This window comes from Monodelphis domestica, chromosome 1 (genome assembly GCF_027887165.1).
Source record: "Monodelphis domestica isolate mMonDom1 chromosome 1, mMonDom1.pri, whole genome shotgun sequence".
Classification (NCBI taxonomy): Eukaryota; Metazoa; Chordata; class Mammalia; order Didelphimorphia; family Didelphidae; genus Monodelphis; species Monodelphis domestica.
The window spans coordinates 729,816,134-729,836,030 of NC_077227.1; the positions used below are offsets into that span (position 1 = coordinate 729,816,134).

Genomic DNA, 19,897 nt, shown 5'->3' on the forward strand with positions numbered 1-19,897 from the left:
TTTTATGATCAAGGGGAAAAATGCTAGTATTGACAAATGTACAAGTATATATATTTTGAATTACTCTACATGTGATATATTCCTTTTCTCAAGAACAGAGGTGATTTAAAGCAATTTTAAGTACTTAGTATGGCCTACAATGACAAAATCAATGTTCTATACACAGGAAATACTTTATAACCCCAAGTAAAGAAATATAATAATTTCCCACAACTCCATGATGTAGGGACTATTATTATGGACATAATTGAAAGGAAAACAAATGTTTGAGAGATTAAGAATGTACACTTAATTTAAAAATTAAAGAAACCCATATGCATGCAAACATATATATATATATACACACACACACACATATATATATATGTGTGTGTGTGTTTGTGTGTGTGTGTGTTTCAGAGGCAGGATTTAAACCTAGTTTTTGCCACCTCTAGTTTTGGTACTATCTTCTCCAAACTTTGCTCCCTTTGTTTCTTGAACCTTTATGTTTTTCAAAGTATATTTTTGGTGAAATATAAATGTGAAAATAAACTTTTCTTAGACAACTTAAGTTCTGCTTACAAATAACTAAACAGATTTTAATATTTTAAATGCATAAGAACATAAAATATTCAAGGAGGGATTGTCAGAGAGCATCATTCCTGACAATAGGAATTAGTTCTACTCAAAAGAGCTCAAGTGATTTGTGAATAGCTCCTTTACATTAGTTTTTCCCTTAATATATTACAAATAACCCAGCCTAGAAAAATACTGTCCATTATTCAAGATGGATAGAGTAGTGTGCTGGAGATTTTTCTCCATCATGACTTTCCTGATTTATCACTGTTCCACATTTCATTGTAGATTTTAAAATCGGAGTAAATTCTAGTTTATTCTATATTGGGAAATTATTTTCAATTGTTCAACTGCCTCCAAGGTTTCTTGTTTGAGGAATTCAGAAGATTACACTTGAAAAACCTTTCACATAGAATCAGGATGGCTACTGGAGAGAGAGATATAGGGCAGTGTTGGCGAAACTTTTAAAGATGGGAAGCCATATTGCACCGACAAACCACCTTTGAGTCCCACTCCCACCCCATATTACCCAAGAGAGGGAAGGGAGGAGGTGCTTGAAATGGTCTCCTGTATAGAGGGGTGGGATATGCAAAAAATATCCTCAGGTTTTGTGGAGAGGGGGAAAGGAGCAACCCCCTCTGTGACCCCAGAGCACTTGTGCCACATCTTCCCCCACATGAATATAGGGGATACTTAGGTTGATTTTCAATTGAAGTCAATATATTTTAATCCAATAAATATTAAATGATACCAGCTGACTTGAAACTATTGAACTCACTCTATTAAAGCCAGATAGCACTTGGTTTGATTCAGGGAGAGCTGTGTTTGAGTCCTGCCTCAGACACTTTCAACAAGTGACATAATCTTTCTGAGATTCTATTTACTCATCTATAATAATAACAAAATTTTAGCTATTTAAAATTCTTTTGTGATTCTAAAGTTCTATGGAAATCACAGCTATTGTTAGTAACATTGTATTCTCCTCTGCTGAAGAAAAACATAAAAATAGTTACATAAAAGTAAAATCTACATGAAAGAAAAGTGTGAGAAATTTAGTAACTGGGAGAACTGAGATAATTTAGACAATAGGTAATAACTAAGTTATATTTTGAAAGATGCATCAATTAATACACCTTAATTTTGACACTATATCTGTCTTTCTCCAAGGATGATTTAAAAACAAAAACAAAAATGTACTGAAGAAATTAAAAGTATTTTGCAAATGTTATTAAGAATGAGTAGGCAAAATCATTTGTTAGGAAATTTAAATACATATTTTCATGATAATGAATCTCATGAGAAGTAGCTAAACATCAGGGAATTTTTTGTTTCATAATTGTCTTTGAATTAAAGGTTAACAAATAAAACAGATGTTATTAGTTTAAGGAAGCCTCTAATTACAAGTTAAATTTAAAAACAAAGAATCCTGAGTCTTAGAGTTAAAGTCAATGTTGACATGTGCAGGAAATAGGACAAGAGCATATAGGAAGAAAAAAAAATCGGTCATGATCTAATTATTTAAGATCAAATCAATCTTGCTTTAAGTATGTGTTTCTGTTGATAAAGGAAGTTATTCTTTCAAATAAAATAAATATTAATATATTTATATACAGTATCCTTTATAGAAATCATATTTTTTATGTTCCAAGAAATAGCAAGTTGGGGAAGCAAAATAACTCCTTAAATTGCCAATTTCAAAATGAGATTCTTGAAGATGAATCCAAGATGGCAGCATAGTAGCAGGAGCCTTCTGAATCTTGTTCCAAATGATCATTACAAACCACCTATGAAGGACAGAAATACAAACTAGATGAATAAAGGGGCTCTCCCACTGGATGCAGCCTTAAAAGTACAGAATGTTTGGGGATTCCCACACAATAAGGGGGTGAAATGTGTTAATCAATGCTCAAGCTGATCACCCTTCCCCTATACCACCTATTGCACCAGAGTCAGAGTGTAGGCTGGGGCCATCTTGAAATTCTTGGGGGCTGACTGAAAGCACCACAGAGTTATCCCTAAGGATAATTGCATGGCCTTGGCAGTGAGGCTCTAGGATAATGAGCATGGAGATTGGACATAAACATGATGGGCCATAGATGAGGCAGCAGAGTCTGGAACAATAGCCTGAAGGCAAAACACTTTAATGGAAGTGCCACACAAAGAATATCACAGATCTCCCTACTCTCACTTGGGCTTCTGACAGGGAAGGAAATACAACCAAAATAAAACCCTATGAGACAGAAGCTAATAGAGCAATGATCACCAACATGCAGGAACCTCAATCCACTAGTGGCAAAAGGAATAAATAATGGCAAAAAAAAAGCTGTTTACCCTGGATAATTTCTATGGTGAAAAAGAGCAAAATGCAAAAGCAACAGTTGAGAGTGAAAAGCAAGGAAACACATCCAGACTAAGCTAAAGCAAAAATAATATCTTTTGAACTGTATTACCACCCCAAAAACTCTTTTTTCTGGGGGTGGATAGCATTCTTTGACATAAGTCCTACATAATTGTCCTAAATCAATGTATATCTGAGAATAGTTAAGCCTTTCATAGTTACTCATCACATAATTTTACTATTACTATGTACTCTGGTTCTTCTTATTTAACTTTGCATCAATTCATATAGGTTTTCACAAGTAAAAGAAAAAAGACTGGTATACAAGTGTAGCAAATCCTATTTCCCCAGGAATTTCATAACTCACAAATATAGGCCACTTAAAAGTCAATTCTTCAATTTCAGAGGTGACTAAGACAGTATTGAGGTCCATCTCTGGTAGTAATTACAACTTTAAAAGAGAGAGTCATAAAATGATTAACGGCGGAAAATAAGAATTGTGAATGAGTGAATGTATATATGCACACCTATATGTATATATATTTATATATATACATAGACTACATATGTATAGATATATACATATATGCACACATATATGCATATATTCACATAATTTCTAGTGTATATGTATATGCCTACATATATATTGTCTTTGTTTCATAAAAGATCTAACAGAAGAAAACAGCTATATCGGCTATATATCAAGAACAATAAAGGGAATGATGCTAAATTCATAATGCAAAATAAATAAATAAACCAAGAGATTGCAAATATCTCTAAATAAATCTTACTACACAATAGAAGTTCAAACAATACCTAATGAATGCCAGAACTTAAATGTTGCCTAGAAATCATGGTATGATGATACCATATCAGGTTTTCACAGACTAATTCAGGAGAAGAATTGGGATCTTGACAAAAGTATTTAGAACAGAAAAATGACAGAAAAATAACTTACAAAACTTTAAAATGAGCTGGTCATTTCATAAAGGTGAAAATGATATTATCAAATTGGGAATATTTCTCCTGATGAAAAGGCAATTTTTAAGAATCAAAAAGCAATAACAATGAAATGATTCATTACCTTTTTTTTTGGTAGTTCTATATTTGAGAAGTAATTCCTCTTAAGACCAGATATTTTTATCATGAAAAACTGTCAGAGAATGCCTCTCATTTCTTTCATTTATTTTCAAAGATATTTCAATATCATCCTCTAAAAAAAAGTATCAGTAATTTCTCACTAATAATTTCAGTTCCCCTTCAGATCTTGGAAGGGCAAGAACTCAGAAAGAGGTAAAACAAGCTCCAGAAGAAAAAAGTACCAAATAACTGCTGACCAAATAGAGCATTTGATGTCTTTTTTCCTTTTCACCTAGGGCATATCCCTGTTTCCTCACTCATAGTCTATTTACAGTATTGTTTGTCTGCTTTCTCAATCTATAGGAAATAAAAAAAAAATAGCAGATCCATTTCATTTAAAAGAAATACAGGCCCAAACTTGTTAGAGGCATGCATACAAGACAAAAATCAAAAAGGAAATGCTGATAATCTGAGAGAAAAAAGGAAAATAATGCAAATAGATAAAAAACAGTTCATTAACTTTTAATTCTTTAGTATAAGGACAAGCAGTTCTCCAACCTTAAGACTCCTAGAGTTAATCTCTGTATCTAGATCAGTAAATCATTCTTCCCCTCCCCCTTTATAACATTCCCATACCATTAATACAATGACAATTTATGTCTAACAGTCTCTCTTCAAAATGGTAAATAAAGTATTCATTTTAGATAGTGAAAGAAATTAATGAAATATCACACACATATATGTATATATACATATATGTGTGGGTGTGTAAGGAGAGAAAGAGGGAGAGATTATTCATACATACACTTAGAGACAGACAAAAACTTTGAAATGAAATTCTCTTATGATAGGCAGTATGACAGTGTTGAAATGGATTGGCATCAGAGAAAGTAAGTTCAGATCTCAGCTCTGCTACTTGTCATCTATTTGACCTACAGCAAGTCATTTGCCCTCTCTCAGAATCAGATTCCTAATCAGCTAAATAAAAGTGTTACACTGCAAGGCCTTTTACAGATCTAAATTGATAGTCCCTTTCCCAAAGGCTTTAAAAAATTGAATGTGTGTCTCCTTTGCTTTCAAGTTTGAGAAAAAAGTGAACATTTCTTTTCAATCTTGTGCCATTTAGAATTACATAAATACTAATAGCATTTGTGGTAAAAAAAAATATAGATTTTCACTTAATGAACTATTTTCAAAGCATTAATTGCTTTTGTAAATTGAGGAATGAGTGCAAAAGCTACTATTTGATCTTCATGTAGTTCCCAAGCCTGAGTAATTTTGGTAAAAAAAGTTAGAATATATATATAACTACCTAACAAAATATTTCCCATTTTTATGCAACCTAATTTATTGGTCATCACATCCACACCATCATTTACCCATGTAATTCCTTAAATTACTAGACCATGTGTTCTTTGCAAAATAATTTTCTTCAGATTTTATTAAGTTTTGACAAATTGTTAGGATATAAACATAATTTAGCCTTTCCCTAATACTTGTATCCCTTGCTTAGGCACATTCACTATTTAAGATCTGTGGATTTACTCTAGAGGAAATGATAGTAAATAAAGAAAAGAAATGCAATTTTACATTTTAAGTAGTAGCAAAATTGAAGACAAATAGCTTGGGATCCCATAAATATGAATCCAAGTAATGTCAGGAAAGTGACTGTTTTAGTTTTCTGTCATTACTTTTGAGTGATGTTAGTACAAACTAAACCTATCTAGCCATAAACATATTTTTTCAGGAACATGAAAAAAAATTGTTTGGCTCATCTCAGCTACTTTCATTTTTTCCCATATTTTTTCCTTTCTGATCAAGCTTAACCTAAGCAATTGAACATTTTAATGGAAGCTAGGGAGATAGGAGGAACAAAGATTGTGTTTATAGAACAGACAATAGAGAATTGGAAATAAAAATTAATTGCTGCATTGTAAGTAAACTTCAATACCATTCTTATTTCAGGCATTAAAAAATCTTCCAAAACAAAAATTTTTTTTTCTCAATACTATAATCCCATAGTGAAGGGCCTTGTTATTAGTTTGCACTCTCTGAGCACAATTAGCCTTCTCTTAGAGAATGAAAAATCCCCTGAAGCATGTTTTTCCATAGCCCTATGAAAATGCAGGATTCCCATAAGGCTACTCTTTCCCTTCAAAATATTTTTTCTTTGTCTATCCATTTCTTCACTTTAAGTTCAAACTCATGAATTGTGTTGTCCATAAATTATTTCAGAGATTTTCAAAATGTTCTTTTAGTAAAATCTTCAGAGATTAAACCTCCTTTAATCTTGCATTTTCAATTAGAATTAGTGACTATCATTGAACACATCCTCATTAAAATTGAGGTATGGGGGGCAGCTGGGTAGCTCAGTGTATTTAGAGCCAGGTCTAGAGACGGGAGGTCCTAGGTTCAAATCTGACCTCAGACACTTCCCATCTGTGTGACCCTGGGCAAGTCACTTGACACCCATTGTCTAGCCCTTGCCACTCTTCTGCCTTGGAACCAATATTGGATCCAAGACAGAAGGTAAGGGTTAAAAAATGGGTATTAATTTTTCTCATAGGTTTTGTGTAGGATACACAGGATTAATGCATGCTGTGTTGGATTTGGGATCCCACTGATGTAGGTTTTCTCTTCCACCCTTAATATTTTAATTCTCAAAGCTTTATGACTCTTGTACATATAGGTCAATAAATTGATCTCAGGGAATCAATAATGTTCTGAAGGCTTTCTTCTTTATCTGTGACATGATATAAATGGGGTAGATGGGTTAAGATTAAATTTTCACTTACTTTTATTATATTATCTACCCAGCCTTTCTCCAAGGCAAACAGTTCTCTGTAAACTTCTGATCTTACTTGGCACAATTATTTGTTGGTGATGATTTGCATGTTGAATGTATATACCATGCTTCATTGGGTAATTTCTACCCTTCAACAACTTGAATATTGTATGATGCCATGCAGCATTACTTATCCTAAATTACTTAGTATCATTTAATATAATAGAAGGTATCTTTCATGGTTGAGTACCTTGAGTGAGTGAGGTGATGCAAGTCCATTTGGTTTGCATTGGTTAAAGCTTTAAATACATTCTAAAATGCAAGATGTAATGTGTTTACCACAATATCTGGCACATCATAAAAGTTTGATACATTTTATTCATTAATACATTCCTTCAAGTAATTATTAATTTATGGATTGGTCTATATGTGATATAAAAACTACATCTAGGGACAACTAGCAAAAAAATAAAGTAAAACAGTGGAAGAACTGGAATCAGAAAGGCATAAGTTTAAATTGGACTCAAACACATCGATTGGCACATAGGTTCTAGATAAATTCTAGGTATTATGTTCTATGTAACTGTTGGTTTTCATACTATTAATATTATCATTGCTAAGTATTAATTATCTATGTGGTTTTTCTTTGCAATGAAGTGTTAGTCCTCAGTGAAAACATCTCCTTAATTCATTTTAGTTCAAATCAATTCACTTAGTCAAGCATCTGTGAAAACCTGCTTTGTACTTAAGGTCATTCAGTTCATAGATACACTTATGAAAAATGAGAGTCTCCTTGCTCTGATGGGATATGTGTTCTTCTAGGGTTATATGGTTGAATATATATATATATATATATATATAGGCATATATGTACATGTATAAGTGCTTTATATAAGTCTATGTGGTGCAGAGGAGGGAAAGGGAAAGTGAGAGAGTGGGGAAAGGAAAGGGAGGGGAAGAGAGATGTTTGTACATGCTCTAAATAAATAGTTTAATTTTGGTAAGGGTAGGCAAGATGTAGGTAAATTCTCTTTTAGAATTGGCACTGGAGAGAACTAAAGTTTTTAAGAGTCAGATAGAGAAATGGAAACCTTTGTAAGTGTGAAACATAGTCCATAGAAAAGCATGAAAGGGAGAGAATGAAATGTGTGCTTAGAAATGACAAGTGGAGACAGAGAACAATGTTTCATCAATTTAAACAAGTTAGCTGTAGTCAGATTGGGAAAGATTCTGAATGTGAAAAAAAACAGAAGGATGGAGAGATCCATCAACTAATAAGTAGAAAAATAAACAAGTATAAGAATAAAGAGATATTAAACTTTGGTCTATAGGTTAAGGGGAATTATCAAGGTTTATTGAGATAGAGAATCGTGTGGTTAGATCTATTAATCTGGCAAATCATTGAGGTACTTGTGTATAGGATGTATTGGAGGAAGAATGAGAAAGCTGCATACAAGAAAATATGTTAGGGGGCATCATAGCTTAAGTTCTCACTATCTCTTTGAGTTAAGATAATAGAAGCACTCCTTTCTATCTTTGACAAGTGGTAGCTAATGGTACAATGAGAATTCTCTAGACTACAAGTCAGGAGAGACTTTGGTCCAGCTCTAATTTCTGCTGTTAATTAACTTCATGACCTCCATCAAAACAATTCAACTTTCTTGTACTGACTTTCCCAATTCGTAAAATGGGAGAAGAGGATAATTATAACTCATCTAAAGGATAAATTATAACTTTAAATTCTGTGATATTATGTTTTTGACATCTTTTCTAATTAATGAATTTACATGCATTGGTTTATAATACTGACAAAGCAGTCACCTCTTATAGCAAAGATTTGAATGGATGGGATATAGGAAAAGCACATTACTGTCCATATAAAATAGATGAAAGAATTCCAGAGCATGGGGATCCAGACTACAAATAGGAAATATGTGAGAATCCACACGAATATAGAGTTAAGAAAGCATAATTTGGATTTGACTCAGAAGTTCTTGTTTAAAATTCTGCTTTTGCCATTTAACTTTGTAATCTAATAAATATGTTGTTGTTCCATTATTCAGATATGTCTGACTTTTTATTACCAAATAGACATTTGAATGAAGCATTTCAAATGCTTATGTCCTTCACTGTTTTCTGAAGTGCATCTAAGTTCATACCAATTGCTTCCATACAACTATATTTTCTTCATGTAAAAAAAAATGGTGATTAGACTAGATAACTTCTAAGGTTAATTCTTATTCTAAATCGATGATTCTATAATTCCAATAACATATTTGCCTAGTAAAAAAAAAATCTTTCCTCTTGTACCCTTTCTGAGAATAATGAATTAAAACTAATGAATCATCTGGAACTCATGGTGAGACTAATTATAGCAGATATAGCAATACTTATAACCCATCATTTTGAGGAATTTCATGGAATCAGTAGTGCCTAAGGGAAGCATGATCTGTCCCAAGCAAAGAAATAATGAGTTAAAGCCCCTTTAGCCCATGATCATGAAGTGGTCATATCTGAATTCTTGCATTTGGTCTGGTTAGTCCTCAATCTGACTCACATAGTTTATGATGCTTTGTCACATTCTTTTTCCGTCTTATTCTGTTTTGTAATTCTAAGTGGAGTTTTTTGCATAAATTTGACAGAGTAGATTAATGGTCAAGAAAGCAGAAACCTCAATTCTATTATAAGATGTAGGCTCATCAAGGCTTCTTATGCTGAACCAACATGGCCCCTTGCTGACTTCTACTTTTCAGCATTTTAGGGTCACACAGAAATTTCCAATATTTATGAAATTTTATTTGATTATTTTTACTATTTGAATCTCATCACCATGTTTTTTTCTTTTCTGAAAGACAAGGCTTATATACCCTGTTCACACACATCTTAAATTGGATTTCTCCCACTTTCATAATTATGCATTGTTATAAGCAAGAAATAAGTTTGGTAGGTTTTGCAGAGGGAAGAGGCATGGGGCCAACAAGGAAAAGATTCCAGAATTCTGCAGGGAGGGTTAATCTTTTGCTCAATTTTTTTTCCTTCCTTTTGTCATGTCACCTCAACAAATTAAAACTTAACAATATATTATGTTGGGCAAGGAGGTGGCCCAGTTGAAAGAGTGATAGACCTGGAGTTGGGAAGATCTGAGTTAAAATTTGGTCTCAGATAACATATTAGTAATGGGAATTTGCATGCCACTTAACCTTGATTGTCTCGGTTTCCTCATCATTAAAATGAACTACAGAACAAAGTGGCAAAGTCCTCAAGCTCTTTATCAAGAAATTTACAAAAGGGGTCTCAAAGAGTTGAATATTATAGAAAAGCAACAAAAACAACTACAAACTGTATCATATTAGGCTAAATTTTCAGAAAAAATGGTCTTGCAGTCTAACTAGGAAACTTGATCATAATAGGCCAACTCAGTATCAGAAATGTTTCATTGGAGTAGTGCATCTGCAACTAATCAGTTTATGGTTACCTATCTGAGACTTATGTTCCCCATCTGTACAGTGAGAATGATATTTTACTGGTAGATAATGACTTATACTAAAAAGAAACATGCAAATAAATAATTACATGAATTATTTGGTCTTTTTTATTCTAAAATTCCATTCAATCTCCTTTCTGAAAGTGACATACACTCATGAAGAAAGAAGAGATGTGTTCCCATATCTAAGTAAATTTTTGGAAGTAATTTTCAGCAGCTGCAAAATAAATTGTTACTGCCTTGCATTCTGAATTACATGGGCATTAAGAGCTCTAAAATGACTAAACAACACCTTTCTATGTTGGGGAGCTGCTCATTTTTCATTAAACATATATTTCTAAAATTTCTTTATCAAGTGGAATTTCACAGCCTTTATTGGCCCGTTAATCATGAAATCTTGACAAAGTGCTTACAATTTTCTTATTTTTTAAAGAACAAAATAAAAATGTGAAGCCATTTCCACATTTAGTAATCTGTAAACCTGCCTTTCTGATGGAAAACTTAGCTATTAAGCCTCTGGATAGTGCTGGGAAACTGTCCTGTGTGGCTTTAATTATCACCCTGTCACCTAAATAGAGAATGTGTGATTGCTCAGACAGTGTTATTAACATTTGGAAAGCAATTCGTGCTGTGGGCTGATTGTCATTTGGGGAGGGAAATAGAGCTGGTCAAAATCATGGGGTTTTTTAGTTCTGTAATGGCTCATAAATGAACCTTTCAATATAAGGCCAACCTAGTATATAAGCTGAGGACGTGGCCAACTTTGTGATTCAAGTTGGAAATTCATCCTTGTACCTAATAATTTCCTGGCTCATTGGTAGTTCAGGACTGAATTTCTACCATTTGTGATTAATTCATTTGTGTTAATATTTTTCATCTTCTTTGAATTGAATGTACCTATTGAAAGGATTGAACATATAGTGAGCCTCTGTGACCTTAGGGTAAATTAGCTTATTAAGAATACTCCACTTTCAGTTTTTATTACAACATTTTTATCCCAGGCTTGGAGAAAAGGAGATGAAATAAAGTAGGTGGACAATATTGCAATCAATGTTTATTACTTCCTAATTTGGTTGGGGGATATCTGTGTATCTACGACTATGGATATCTTGTCAGAATGTCAACTATTATTTTTCAGCATATTTCTTGCTATTACAATTTTACTTGGTGAATATAATGGTATATTAAAATATATTTTAGAAGATCTTGGTGGGTAAATATGTTTCCCTTAAACAGAAATAACAACAGTACTCTGTGTGGTCCTTACAAAATTACTCTGTGTGGTCCTAAGGGCCAATGACAGTTGTAATAGAGTGTATGGGACATCAGTAATTTTGAATTTATATCTTTGTGCTACTAATATCTAATCTGGTGACCTTGGATAAGTTATTTCCTTTCCCTGGACCTCCATTTCCTCACCTAAAATATTTCAGATATTGACTATATTATCTTTCAGGATTTTTTGGTTCTGATTTTGTATGTTTCTACTCAGCGAATATTGTCAAAATAAGATGATTTTTTACAACTGAAACTGGAAATATCTATTTTCCCAAAGGCTGCTGGTAAAGAACTTTGGGGTTTTGAATAGTTCTTGACATTCTTGAAAGAAATAGAAAAGTAGAGATTTTAATGATTCCCATGTAAATTAATTTGTAATCAATTAACTATTCAATAATAAAATATTTGCCATATTGGTAGTTGTTGCCTAGAGATCTTTACTGAATCCCTTCCAACTATATATCACACTAATTACATGGTAAATATGGAAGCTTGGTGGTTTAGTACATAGACCTTGGTTTGAATTCTAGATCAGACAATTAAATATTTCATTGAATTTTTCTGAGCATCATCTTTAAAATGAGAATAATATCACCTGCCACCCTTGATTTTTGTTAATTATGTTATCATCATCATCATCATCATCATCTTGATAATGTTATTACAGAACTTCTGTTTAAACTACTTGTACCGACCTATTACATTTTATTGTAGAGCCCCATGAAAATTATTTGATGTATCAAAGAATTTTTGGAGTTTGATCTAGGTATAAACATTTACTAGCCATTTATTTTGGGTGGAACAATAAAATTTTCAACATAATCAAGTTGCTTACATTCTATTAGGAAGTATTTATGTAAAAAGTGGATATTGTGACCTCAGTGGGTACTAGATCTCTAACATCCTTTATAAAAGAAACTACTAAATGAAGACCCTACTTTCAACAATGTATTGTAAGCATATTTTCTGAGAAGGGTCAACTGAGAGAGTTGCCAACATACCTTTAGCTGGTATGTCCATTTGATTCCAGCTTGTTTCTTATTTCCTGTGCCTGTCTTACCTTCTAATTTTCTGAATCTCTTTTTCTTTTTTCTCTAACTCTCTTCAGGTCTATCTCTTTCTTTCCATTTTTTTCTACCTTTGTCTCTATCTAATAACTTATCTGCTATCACTGGCTCTATCTCTGTCTGCTTTTCTGTGTTTGTACCCCCTGCTTATCTCTCTGTTTCTCCCTCTCCTTTCTTCAAATTAAATGTAACATACTATTGAATGGCAAAAAACAAACAAACAAACAAAAAACATTAGCAAGCAAGATTAGTGGCAAGATTTCTCATTAGATAGAATTTTAAAATTTGGATTCAAGAAGAGATGAGTTCAAATTTATCCTTATACATTTAATATTGACCTTGTGACCTCAGGAACATCATTTAGTTTGTATTCCCCTCACTTTCTTCACTTGACAAATAAGACAAGTAATAGTAACAAACTTTTATGATAGTTGTGAGCATTAAATGAGATAGTAAATATAAAGTGCTCATCACAGTGCCTATACAAATGTTAGCTATTATTTTTATTCAGAGTAATCTCATGCAGAATAATGGACTTGAAATTTAGTTTTAAAGGAAATTAGTATATTAATGTGGAGAGGTGAAAGGGAATTTATTCCAGTCATAGGTAACAATCAGTGCATGTGTACAGAGCCAAGGTGTCCAGAATGCAAGAAATTACAAAAGGAGTTTGGTTGAACCATGGAGTGATTGAATGAAGATGATGTATAATAATGCCAAAAGGATAGCTTTGAATGTCAAATGAATTATTTGCTTCTAGAGGTAATGGGCAAATACCACATTTTAATAAAGAAGTAAAAAGCATGAACTTTTAGCAAACTAATTTTGGTCACTATATGGCATGGATTACAGATCCTTAAAGAACTATAGAGATCAATGAATCAGAGCTCTTCATTTTATGAAGGCAATTGGAGCCCACAAGCTACATTTTACACCTAAAGTCAACTATAAATAATAGAACACAGATAAGTATATAGAGTCTGAAAGTTCCAATATCCAATAGATATTGGATATATATAGGTGTATATTCATATATAAAACATCCCATATGCCTACAAATGAATTATCTAGGAAAAGTGAATATAGTCCTATACCAAAAGACTGATTTTGCCTTAAATAATATGGCTCAAATTTGAAAATTTCCCAATGTACAGCATATACACCCATCAGGAAAATGCATCCATAGAACCTACCCAAATTTGAAGAATCAATTAAGGGACCGTACATAATGGGAGAAAAGATGACAGAGTAAAGGGTGTTCCACTCCAATGATTCTTTTACATACACACAGGCACATATGTACAAGAAAATAAATTACCACAAAGGAAAACTGAAGGACAAGGAAGACATAATGTGAACTCAGAAGAGGAAAACAATGCCACTCCACCAAAAAAAAAAAATCACTGAAGATATCAGCTCCCTAAAAATTAAGATAAACCAAAAGCAAAGGGAAGCACAAAAACACATTGAGTAGAATGACTATCTAAGGAATAGAAAGGACCAACTGTAAATGGACACAAAATAAGTAAAGAAATCAGCTTTTGTCAAAGTAGTATTGGCTAAATTAGAAAGGAAACACAAAAATTCAAAAAAATAAATAACTTCCTAAGAAATAAAATTGGAAGAAATAGGAGTTAATGAAACATAATACATTTGGAAATAATAAGACAAAATGAAAAAAATAATAGATGAAAATCTAAAATACCTCACAGAAAAAAAAAAAAACCACCAATCTGGAAAAGAGATCCAGAAAAGATAATATAAGAAAAATGAGAATACCTGAAATTCATGATAAAAAAAATTTTGACACCGTATTGCAAGAAATCATCAGGGAAAACTGCCCTGATATCCTTGAATAAGAAGACAAAATAGAAATTGAGTGAATTCAACATATTCCTGGAAAAGACCCCAAAATATAATTCCTCAGAGCTATTACAGTCAAATTCCAGAACTCTCAAGCCAAGGAAATAGTACTACACATGGCCAGAAGGAAGAAATTCAAATATTTTGGAGATACAGACAGGATTACACAGGAATTATCAGTTTCTACATTAAAGGGCTGGAATGAACGGAATATGATCATCTGAAAGACAAAGAACCTAGGAATATAGCCTAGAATTACATATTCAGCAAAACAGCACAATACTCTGGGGGAGAGGGGGAAATTGATATTCAATGAAGTAAAAGGATTTCAAACTTTTTTTGAGTAGGAAACTAGAACTGAAAAGAAAATTTCATTAGCAAATTTAATTCTTATGAGAAGTATAAAAAGGTGAACTGAAAACGGAAGGATTTCAGTAAGGTACATTCAATAATGTACATTCAAAACTGGAAAAGTGATAATTAAAATTATTAACTATCTGTGATACTTGAGAAAGGTCAGGTAAAGTTATTTCAGATATATGAAATACCTAAGAGAGTTAAGAACTATATCACTATCAAAAATGTACATAGAATGAAGGAATCTAAATATGAAGGGCTGATATCCTCTCCCCATTATCAAAAAAGGTTGGGGGGAAGAAGAGGAAATGAGGATTGGAATGAGGCAAACTATCTCTCATTAAGAGGCACATAAGAGGCAAATATAGTAGGGGAGAAGATTGGGAGTGGAAGTGGTTATGCTTGAATCTTACTCTTATCAGAACTAACTCAAAGTGGGAAAAATTCTGACACAGCCAGCTATAAAAACCCGCCGTAACTTATATGATATAGGAGGGTAGAGAGGATAAGGGAGAGTGGATGGACAAAATAAAGAGCAGGAGGGGGATACAATCTTTGAAAACAAAATTTCCATGAACAAGGAAAGTTAAAAGGGGGTTGGGAGGAGGGACTTTAGTCCTTCTTTGATGTTATTCTTATATTTCTGCCAGTTTCAGTTCTTCCAAGATGGCCTGAGGACTGGGAGGTTTGAGGGTCACCTCCCTCCTGCTGATTCAATTAACCCTTTAGTTTCTTATAGATAAAATTCTTGCCTCCAATTTGGCTATACACTTTAGGTCTCAGTGTGGACTTGCTCTTGTCAGGCATATACTAGATTATCCTGTCCCGGGGCTCCAGCTTGAGCCTTTGGCAAGAGGATCAGGAGACCCCCCCACCCCCTTCTCTTGAGTTCTCCAAAATATCCCAAATTGGGATCTATGTCCTTGTCATAAACCCAGACTGGGACTCCTGGATTTACTCTGGGCTCACAGAGAGCAGGTTGCTTAAGCACAGACTGCCCTTGGCTGTAATTCTGGATTTCATTTCAGGTTTGAAATTTTAATGAATATGGGTTGATTGGACCTCTATTTGCTCAGGGAGAGTCTCAAGGTCTAGATTTTGGCTTGAGCTAAGATTCTGAACCTGGAACATGTGAACTTTAAAATTACCCCACCCTACTTAGAGGTATTTTAGGGGAAGATGAAGTTGTAATCTCCTGATTCAACAATGAAGGTACTTAGTTCTCACCTTATAGTGAAGCTAGAAATTTCAGCTAAATCTATTGTTAGATCTAATACAAAAAGGTGTTAAGTAACTATAAAGGTTAAAGTAATCACAAAAAATGGTCAAGTAACTCACAAAAGGTGAACTTAACAAAGCATTAAGTAACTCTGAAGATATAATGAAATCAAAGAAGATGAGAACTAAAAGTATGGACAGTCCTGGAGGAAAAGCCTTTAATGTGATTGGTAGCTGTGAAAATTTTAGAGGAGACACAAGGATGAAAGGTCTATATATTTGAGATTTTTCATCCTTCAAGGACACTCTCTCTTTCTTTCCCTGATTGGCCGTGAACAATTAACTGAGCTGAGTGCTGAGCTTTTCAGCATCTTAGTGTGGCTACAAGCTATTGTCCGGTTTGGTGGTGAGTTTCTGGCTGAATTTTCCTCCTTTACTTTCTAACATTTTCCTCTCAGAAGCCTCTAATCTTCTTCAGAGATCTAGAGGTGGGGAGTTTAACCCACTCCCCCCCCCAGCATAGGCCAGGTAGGAGAAATCCTATATCCTCTTTCCTCCTTCTCCTTAAATTCCTTCCCTCTATATTAATTAAATTACCATAAATTTCCAGACTGACTTGGGTATTTTATTTGGTGACCATTTAAATCTAGATTTAAAGTCACAACCCTAAAATTATCTGACAAATAGGAGATGTGGGGTGGGGGGGTGCGTGGCTTGCTCTTGGCTTGTTCTTCACTGCTTGCTATGGTATCCACCTCTCTATGCTCCCCTCTCACCTCAGTGCCCTGTAAAGGGTGAAATTATGGTTGAGACTGAAAAAAAAAATCTAAATTTAAGTGGTTTCCAAGGGAAATCCCAAATAATAAAATACCCAAGTCAGCTGCCAAATTTTATGGTGATTTAATTACAACAGGAGGAAGAAAATATTAGAGGGAGAGAGAGAGAGGGAGAGAAGTAAAGGAATTTAACTCAAAAACCGCTCTGGCTCAGGCTGAGCCAAAGCAGGAATTTAAGGCCCTAGAGAGGCAAGGCAGAGAAAGGGGTCAGTCCTTATCACTCACATGACCAGTCTGAAGGAAAGCTGTCTGTGGGGCTCCTCCAAGCTCGAGGTCCAAGATCAAACTGAACTAGAGCCCTCTCCACAGGAAGTCACGAGAACTCCAGAGACTGTTCTCTACCTCACTTCCTGCATCTCACATATGCCAATTGTGGCTCAAGCTTGACTTAGGACAACCCAGAGGTCTGTCCTTTTTTTTTTGCATATGTCTGTTGAAGACCATTTCCTCAGATAATTAAATCTTGAGTTTGATGCAGACCTTCCTAACCTTGTTAAACTAAGAAGGGAGGAGAAATGTAGTTTCCAAGACCTGATTCTATTATTCCAAGTATCTCTATTGTTATTGATCAGGAAATAGCTAAATCATATCTTCTAAAGAACGGTCTGATTAGGGTGAAATAGTTTTGAAATTCACAGCCCCAGATATTCTCTGCCTACCATTTAGGTTTTTCTCTTCTTAAAGCTGTTTCATTCTGTTTCCTTGTTGGTTCTTTCACTCTTATATTCATATTGTGCCATTATTTTAAGATTGATTAGAGACAATTCTCATGGTGGTTTTGGACTTCTCTGCTTCTACTTCATGATCTTGGCTCTGCCCCCAAGAACTCAGAAAAAAATAAAATTAAAAATTGATCTAATCAAAATAGATAAGGAAATTACATTGTGAAAAAAAAGGAATCATATACAATGAAACAACATCTATATTAAGAAAATGTGCAACTAATGGTATAGCATTCATATTCTTAGAGAAAAGCTACCTGAGTTACAGATGGAAACAGTAAGACATTACTAGAGAGTGATAATCAAAATTCTTTTTTTCAGAAGTAGATAAATCCAATCAAAAAATAACCAAGAAATAATTTAAGTAGTCAAATAGAGCTTCAAAAAATTGGATATGATGTATATCTGCAGGAAACTGAATAGAAATAGAAAGGTGGGAGCATCTGGGTGGCTCATTGGATTGAGAGTCAAGCCTAGAGAATGGAGGTCCTAGATTAAAATCTGGTCTCAGACACTTACTATATGTGTGACCATGGGCAAGTCACTTAACCCACATTGCCTAGCCCTTATAACTCTTCTGCAGTAGAATCATTCTAAGGCAGAAGGTAAGTTTATAAAAAAATTAAAAAATAATTGTTAAAATAGGGGTTTTGACAAAATTAGAGAGCAGCTTTTAATAATTTAAGTTTTACTGAGAACATAATAGAACTGCAAATTAATATTATCCCTTTAAGTCAGAGAAAACTTCTAGCAACTTTTAACAATTAAATATATATATGAATGTATGCATATATATGTAAAGATAGAAAAGAGGAAAGAGATTACTAATCTTATACCCTATAAATATACCTAAAATTCCTAATACTACCTAAAATTTCTAAAAACACTACTCTAACTATCTTCAATGATATGTTCTTCTTCCTGGCCAGACCAGGCCTAATCTAACCTACTCTACCTAAATTGATTCACTACCTATTTACATTAATAAACAGCCCCAACCCATGATCTTCTTAAATAAGGTTTATCCTTCAACTACCAGTGTTTAACTGCCCCTTGCTCCTTGCTGCAGAGACAGACTACTGCTCCCTCAAGAACCAGAGGCAAAATCTTCTTCAGGGCTTAAGCCAAAAGACCCCTCAGTAAGCTCAGAACTGCCTTTATATAACTAAACTCCAACCCACACTACCAGCAACCACCCCACAATGATCAACTCATTCCCAGCAGCTGTAACTGTGAAAAATATGGGTTTCCAAGACTGTGAATTGCCAAAACTGTAAAGGTTTTGGCCAAACTGTAAAGATAATTTTTTGTGTCTTGATTTAAATAAAAAATAAGTGGTCACCATGGGAAAATTCCCAAATATAAAAATACCCAAGTCAGCTGGGTTTTATGGAGATTTTAATTAATACAAATTAAGGAATTAAGGGAAGAGAGAGAGAAAGAGAAAGAGAAATAGTAGAAAGGGCCTAGGCCAAATGGCCTAGGCCTGAGCCTTAAGTGAGAGATAGTCAGTCTTTATCACTCACCACAAGATCCTCCCAAGCAAGCTCCAGTCCTTCACTGAAATCCTCAACTCCTGAACTGAGTTCAGAGAGCCTCCTCTGAACTCCTGAACTCCTGAACTGAGTTCAGAGAAGTCCTTTTAAAGAGAATTTTCTCTTATGTCACCTCCCCTATATTTTCACATCTACCAATCATATTAGATGCCTTTTCCCAGGACTGCCCATTATTAGTTCTCATCACTCTTTAGTTCTCACCTTCTCTGGGTATATTATATCTTCTGAGTATTTCATATCTCTTTTGCTAAGCTTGGCTTTTGTAAGTTGCTTGAACTTTTAGTGATTAATTTAACCTTTATAGATACTTAGCACCCTTTTGTATTAGATCTAAAAATAGACATCCTAGCTTAGGGTTTTGCTTCCTTATAAGTATGAGTTGGGGACTTTTCATTGTTCATTTAGTATATTGCAACTTTATCTTCCCCTAATTCACTGTCTGAGCAGGGCAGAGTAATTTTAAAGTTCTCAATACATTTCTGACCAAGTACCTCCATTATTAAAAATGGGGAATAGCTTAATCAAATCTTCTGAAGTAGAATCTGAGCAGTTTTAAGATTCACACAGCAAACTTCCCCACAATTTCCAACCCTAACTGTCAGCAACTGACTCACCAACTGCCAGCCTAACTGCCAGCCTGCATCTGACATGGGCTCAGCAGGGAGCTCCTTGGTTCCTTCTTCCTGTCACTGTGGGCTGGTTAATCCCTACATATCTCTATGGTAAGAAAACCTCCATATTACCTGTTAAATGAA

At 34.0% G+C, this 19,897-nt stretch overlaps 1 long non-coding RNA gene across 1 annotated transcript; it reads right to left on the reverse strand.

The window, feature by feature from the left end:
- Positions 1 to 2,170: 2,170 nt before the first annotated feature.
- Positions 2,171 to 19,673, reverse strand: LOC130456541 (uncharacterized). Its single transcript, XR_008915560.1, has 3 exons — positions 19,113 to 19,673; positions 17,524 to 17,690; positions 2,171 to 2,339 (listed from the first exon to the last, which is right to left on the reverse strand). It is a non-coding gene; the product is annotated as an uncharacterized LOC130456541 (long non-coding RNA).
- Positions 19,674 to 19,897: the final 224 nt, after the last annotated feature.